The sequence below is a fragment of the Arachis duranensis genome, chromosome 6 (assembly GCF_000817695.3).
Source record: "Arachis duranensis cultivar V14167 chromosome 6, aradu.V14167.gnm2.J7QH, whole genome shotgun sequence".
Classification (NCBI taxonomy): domain Eukaryota; kingdom Viridiplantae; phylum Streptophyta; class Magnoliopsida; order Fabales; family Fabaceae; genus Arachis; species Arachis duranensis.
This window is the reverse complement of record NC_029777.3, coordinates 26,644,640-26,651,927: the sequence shown is the minus strand read 5'-3', so window position 1 is coordinate 26,651,927 and position 7,288 is coordinate 26,644,640.

Here is a 7,288-nt window from a genome sequence, read left to right as displayed (position 1 = left end):
AGGGAAAATATCTAAATTAAATTAAAAGCATTCATGTAAATAAAGCAATCAAACTACGTTTAAACATAAATTCAAATTCAACATAAAAGAGTTCATAAATTAAATTGGGAAAATAAGTAAAGAAAATATTAAACCTGGAATTCAGAAGAAAATTGTAAGTTGGAATAATAATAAATCATAAATCCTTTAAGAGGAATTCTAATCCTAATCCTAAGAGAGAAGAGAGAACCTCTCTCTCTAAAAACTACATCTAAAATAATAAAAAGTGAATTATGAATAGCATGATTATGAATGGATGCAATCCCTCTACTTTATAGCCTCTAATCTGAGTTTTTTGGGCCGAAAACTGGGTCGAAAACAGCCCAGAAATCGCTGAAGAAGAAATCTGCCACGCTGGTTTTTCGTCACTGCGACGCGGCTGTATGGAGCACGTGGTCGCGTCACCTAGCGTTAGGGCAACTATGGCATATTATATATCAAATCGAAGCCCCAGACGTTAACTTTTTAACGCAACTGGAACCTTGTCATTTGGACCTCTGTAGCAAAAGTTATAACCGTTTGAGTGCGAAGAGGTCAGGCTGGACAGCTTTGCAGTTCCTTCAACTTCTTGTATTCCTTCCACTTTTGCATGCTTCCTTTCCATCCTCTAAACCATTCCTGCCCTGTAATCCCTGAAACCACTTAACACACATATCAAGACATCTAATGGTAATAAGAGAGGATTAAACATAGGGAACTTAAGGCCAAAGAAGCATGTTTTCAATCAAAACACATAATTAGGAAGGCAAATGTAAAACCATGCAAATAGAATGAATAAGTGGGTAAAAAGTTGATAAAATCCACTCAATTGAGTACAAGATAAACCATGAAATAGTGGTTTATCAACCTTTTAGGCAACAACACCCTCCAAGATATCATGGACAACGACCATTCTATAATGCATACCTAGCTGAGAGATATGGTGGACAACCTTGTAACTACCAACAAGCCCCATCCCGTGCCTATAGACCATCCTCTCAACATAACCTCGAACCACCACACTCACAAGTTTCTCTTCACCATTCGCCACCATACGATACTTATCCACCCCAACACCAATCCAATTACTCCCAAGAACCACCACTCCCCCATACACCATACCCATATCCATCAAAGCCAGAATCACAGGTTCGCCTTGAAGAATCAATAAAACAACTTACTGCAACCCTTCATCAACTGGAGCAACCAATAAATCAATTATCTTCCAGACGTTCAGCCCCTCAACAGACTCCCATGGCTTTATGTGGAGAATCCAATGAAGAACGCAGTACAAAGAAGACGCTAGAAGCTCCAATGAACAGCATAGAGCATAACTTCGTACTGGAACAAGTAGAGGAAGCTGTCATTGCAGAAGAAGAATAGTTGGTTGAAGATTTAGGAGACGCCGAACCGCCACCTGAATCCAGAGTTATGGAGAATTTCGTCAAGGATGTTACAATTGATGCTGAGGAGGATTTTGCACCACCTCCATTGTAAATATCTTATGAAGAACTGAACGAAATAACCCAGGACAAAGGCTTCCTTGATGATGATGATCACGAGTCCTGTTCTCATAGTGACGAACTTGCATCCGCAAGTGAATTCTTCGAGACAGAAGAATCTTCCCCGAGTGAATATGAAGATGATGCTAAGGTAGATTTTTCTCAACCTCCAATATATGACTTGAGCGATGATAAGGGAGAAATTGAAGACTCTGATCAAGATATGGTTGAAGTGGAAGAATTCACAGAAGATTATAAGGGAGTAGAACTTACAGAACCACTGGAAATACCTATCCCAAGGCCATTACCGCCCAACACAAACTACAAGTGGGTAACACCTTTGCCTTTTATCTTTACTTTTCCACTCGAATATGGTTTACTTGAAACAGATGGCCAGCTTAGAGCTCTCTGCGGTTTTAAGAGGAAAAGGGATATGACTCGCACTCAGCGTTGGTATGCAAGATTTAATAAGGTTTTGCACTTCAACTTGAGGTGCAAGAATTGGTGTCAAGCTCAATTTAAAGGATCTCGGAAGCTGTTTGGTCACTGCAGTGAGAATTCGGATTACGCATCAACCGACTGGACCAATGTAGATCAAGACAAAGACGGGTGTAGAAGAAAATTTTGGGATCCTGGAGTCTATTCTGACATTCAATACTCCGGGAGCCTACAAGCCTGTTTGAACTCACACAAGGGCTTTACGTACTTTGTTTGGGACCACGGAGGATGCTGGCATTCCAAACACTGGTGGAGATTTCTGGACGAATTCAAACATAAGCCACCATAATAGGAAGCTCATCCAATGTCCAACTTAAGGACTTTAACTAAAAGTGCTAGGTGGGAGACAACCCACCATGGTATGATCGACCCTTTTTCAGTTTTCACTTTTGTCTATTTTGTTTGTTCTTGAGTTTTGATTGAACCCGAAATTTTGCATAACATTCATGGCATCTGCATTTGCATCTTATTCTGCACAAAAAAAAACGTGGCGTGTGACGCGACCGCATCGATCATGCGATCGCGTCAGTTGCGACATAACATCTTCCACGCGTCTGCGTCACCCACGCGGTCGCGTGACTTGGAAATCGGCGTAAAGATCCAACGCCCAGAAAGTTGGGATGGAATCGTGCGGCCATTATGCGTTTCGCACAAAAGACCCACGCGATCGCGTCACACGCACATACACTAATCCCACGCGACAGCGTGAGCGACGCAATCGCGTCGCGCGGATTGCACACCACCCCAAAGGAGACAGAGAGTTGCGCTGACACGACGCCGGAATCATGCGTTTAGCACAATTTCAAGCGACGCGATCGCATGCCTCATGCGATCGCGTCAACCCCTCTTCTATCCGTTCCACGCGATCGCGCGACCCAGCGATCGCGTCAACCCCATTTCACCCCAGCCACGCGACCACGTGCTCCACGTGATCACGTGGATTTGAATTATAACCCCCTGTCACGCGAACCCTATCAGTCGCGCCCCCCTCCCGAAACCTTCTCCTCCCTCTCTTCTTCTCCAATCCAGCCACCTCCACCCAACCACCACCACCGCCACCGCCCGACGCCGTCAACCACCCAGACCCCGCTGCCGCACCACCCCTCCCCCATTCTTCCTCTTCTTCCCTCTTCTTCTTCCTCCACTGCCCCTGCCCCCTCCGCAATCACCACCACCCACCGCCGCCACCAACCGCCGCGTCCCACCAGCACCACCTCCCTTCCCCCCTTATTCCCCATACCCCGCCACTGCCCGAACCTCTGAACCACCCCCTCCATCGCACCGGACGCCGCCGCAACCATCACCCAGCCGCTTTTTTTTGCCCCATTCTACTTCTTACGCCTACCAGGTTCCGACGAACGCCGCCTTTCTATCCTTCGCAGTTATTTTAAATTTTTTCTGTTTCTGTTCATCTTTAGGATAGATAAATATGCATGCTGTAGTGGATTTTTAGGTTGTTAGGTAGCTTAGGCTATGGTTAGTGGATTTAGGTCTGTTTACTTGCACCGTTCATGTTTATTGCTTTATGTTTTTGCAATCCTGCTACTGCTCTGATGTTAGTTCATATGCTGCAAATTCTTATTTCATGTTGCTCTTTACACTTAATTTTCATGATTATATTCCTTATATGTAATTGCAAGCTTTAATTTTAATTCATATGAACTATTTGATTGCTGTTTATTTTTCAGGAATATCCAATTTTAGCCGGAATGCTGCCCAAATTTCTGTAAAACGTTCTCATTCATGTTTTGGTTTGGCATTTTGAACTCTGTTTTCCTCTGCTTTACCCAAACCATTTCATGAATGCCAAGGCAAGCTTCATTATCCTTTTTGATTTCTTGGTTCATAAACTACATCTGTGATGTTTGATTCCAATTTTTACTTCCTTTATATCTACTTGAATCAGCATCAACCTGTTTTCCTTGTTTGGTTATGAGTTACTTATAGTTCCTACCTGTGAATCCTTGTTACTTGGAATTTTTCATTATGTTACTTATCTTAACCCAATTTTTATCCTACTGACTTACTAATTCTAATTTCCTAAACTCTTTTTCAATACTAACCAAACTAATCTTTTAAAATATTTTCTCTAGCTTTTCACTTTCTTTTAACCTTCTAACCATGGCATAATGATAATTTTTCTATTTAACATGAATTCAATTACATTTTGGGTTGTGAATTTTTCTTTTGAACTTTTCACTCCTATACAATCCTTAATGCACATTTAATAAACTCATTTTCCTTATTTTATTTCTCCGTTGCCACTTTATGTTTTCTTTAACTATATGCCTATTTACTTTCCTATTTTTATATATCCTAGTTTTCCATTTTTTAGGATGTCTGCCTCCCAGAGGAAAGGAAAAGGCAAGGCTACTACTGGCAAGCGTAAAAGAGGAGAATCCTCCATGTCCATCATCGATCTGATGCATGACTCCTCCTGGAGGGAGAAGAACTTTACCCAACAGGAGAAAGCTGACCAGCTGCTCCCTGCCAATGATCCAGTGAAATTTGCAAACCGGTACTGTGAGCTAGAGTATCCGATGTTTGCAACCTCCAGGAACCTATACCTGGAGAGGACTCTGAAGATCCCAGGAGAACTCCAGCAATACACCACTGAGCAAATCAAACAAAGAGGCTGGTTCTTTTTGGAGAAAAATTTGGCTGAGGTGAACGCATCTTGGGTAAGGGAATTCTACTGCAACTACTTCTTGACTTCTCTGGATGCAGTACACCTAAGGGGAAAGCAGATTCTGGTCACTGAAGAGGCCATAGAGGACATTCTACAGCTCCCACCCAAGTCCGATCAGCCTGATGGTTACAAAAAAGCTTACGAGGACATGTGTTTCTTGAGGTTTGATTGGGATGCTGTCAAGGCAAGGATAGCCCTTGACCCGACTGTTTCGTGGAAAATGGGTCAGGATACCACCATGCCTAAGGGAATCAAGTGGATTTACTTAAATGATGAGGCTCGGTTATGGCATCAGATCCTGAGTAATTATGTGATGCCGAGTACTCATGAGACAGAGATTCCGGCTAGTATGATCACCCTCCTATGGTGTGTGATGGAGGGTAAGCACCTATACTTGCCACGATTTATCCGGCATTATATGGCCATGGTCTACGTCCGAGGCACTCTCCCTTTTCCCTATTTGGTGACACAGCTGGGCCGTCGAGCTGACGTGCCATGGGAGGATGCCGATGAGAGACCACCGGCTGCGGACTGTAGGAAGATCATTCCTCACAGTAGGAACTTCCTCGCTTTGGGCTACAGACCACCACCCTTCACTGCTACTGATGAGACAGCCCCACTGATGAACGGATAATTTATACGTTTTTTGGCGTTGTTTTTAGTATGTTTTTAGTATGTTTTAGTTAGTTTTTATTATATTTTTATTAGTTTTTAGTTAAAATCCACTTTTCTAGACATTACTATGAGTTTGTGTGTTTCTCTGTGATTTTTGGTATTTTCTGGCTAAAATTGAGGGACCTGAGCAAAAATCTGATTCAGAGGCTGAAAAGGACTGTAGATGCTATTGGATTCGGACCTCCCTGCACTCGAAGTAGATTTTCTGGAGCTACAAAAGCCCAATTGGCGTGCTCTCAACTGCGTTGGAAAGTAGACATTCTGGGATTTTCAGCAATGTATAATAGTCCATACTTTGCCCGAGACTTGATGGCCCAAACAGGCATTCCAAGTCAGCTCAAGAATTCTGGCGTAAAACGCCGGAACTGGCACAAGAATGGGAGTTAAACGCCCAAACTGGCACAAAAGCTGGCGTTTAACTCCAAGAAGAGCCTCTACACGAAAATTCTTCAACGCTCAGCCCAAGCACACACCAAGTGGGCCTGGAAGTTGATTTTTATGTCATTTACTCATCTTTGTAAACCCTAAGCTACTAGTTCTCTACAAATAGGACCTTTTGCTATTGTATTAGACATCTTGGTAGCTATCTTTGATCAGTCCTATGCTATCTTATATTAGATCTTGGTTCTTCTGGTTCCCTCTCTGGGGCCGAAGCCAATGATCACCATTATCACTTATGTATTTTCAATGGTGGAGTTTCTACACACCATAGATTAAGGTGTGGAGCTCTACTGTACCTCGAGTATTAATGCAATTACTATTGTTCTTCTATTCAATTCGGCTTATTCTTGTTCTAAGATATCACTTGTTCCTCAACTTGATGAATGTGATAATCCGTGACACTCATCATCATTCTCACTTATGAACGTGTGTCTCATCATCATTCTCACCTATGAACGTGTGCCTGACAACCACCTCCGTTCTACCTTAGATTGAGTGGATATCTCTTGAATCCCTTAATTGGAATCTTCGTGGTATAAGCTAGAATTGATGGAGGCATTCAAGAGAATCCGGAAGGTCTAAACCTTGTCTGTGGTATTCTGAGTAGGATTCAAGGATTGAATGACTGTGATGAGTTTCAAACTCCTGAAGGCTGGGCGTTAGTGACAGACGCAAAAGAATCAATGGATTCTATTCCAACCTGATTGAGAACTGACAGATGATTAGATATGCTGTGACAGATCGCGTTGAACATTTTCACTGAGAGGACGAGATTGTAGCCACTGACAACGGTGATGCCCAACATACAGCTTGCCATGGAAAGGAGTAAGAAGGATTGGATGAAGACAGTAGGAAAGCAGAGAGACGGATGGGACAAAGCATCTCCATACGCTTATCTGAAATTCTCACCAATGAATTACATAAGTATCTCTATCTTTATTTTATGCTTTATTCATAAATCATTCATAACCATTTGAATCTGCCTGACTGAGATTTACAAGATGACCATAGCTTGCTTCATACCAACAATCTCCGTGGGATCGACCCTTACTCGCGTAAGGTTTATTACTTGGATGACCCAGTGCACTTGCTGGTTAGTTGTGCGAAGTTGTGATAAAGAGTTGAGATTGCAATTGAACGTACCATGTTGATGGCATCATTGATGATCACAATTTCGTGCACCAAGTTTTTGGCGCCGTTGCCGGGGATTGTTTGAGTTTGGACAACTGACGGTTCATCTTGTTGCTTAGATTAAGGTATTTTTCAGAATTTTTAAGAATGAATTCTAGTGTTTCAAGGTGATGTTCTCATCATCACCAAAGCTGATTGATCTTCATCAATTTAGCTCTTGAATGCAATGTCTTGCTGAAGCTTGGCTAGCCATGTCTAATTCCTTTAGAGTGAAGCTTTAGACTAACATTGCATGATTCCTGGAATTCTTATTAAAAATTTTGAATCTCTTTAT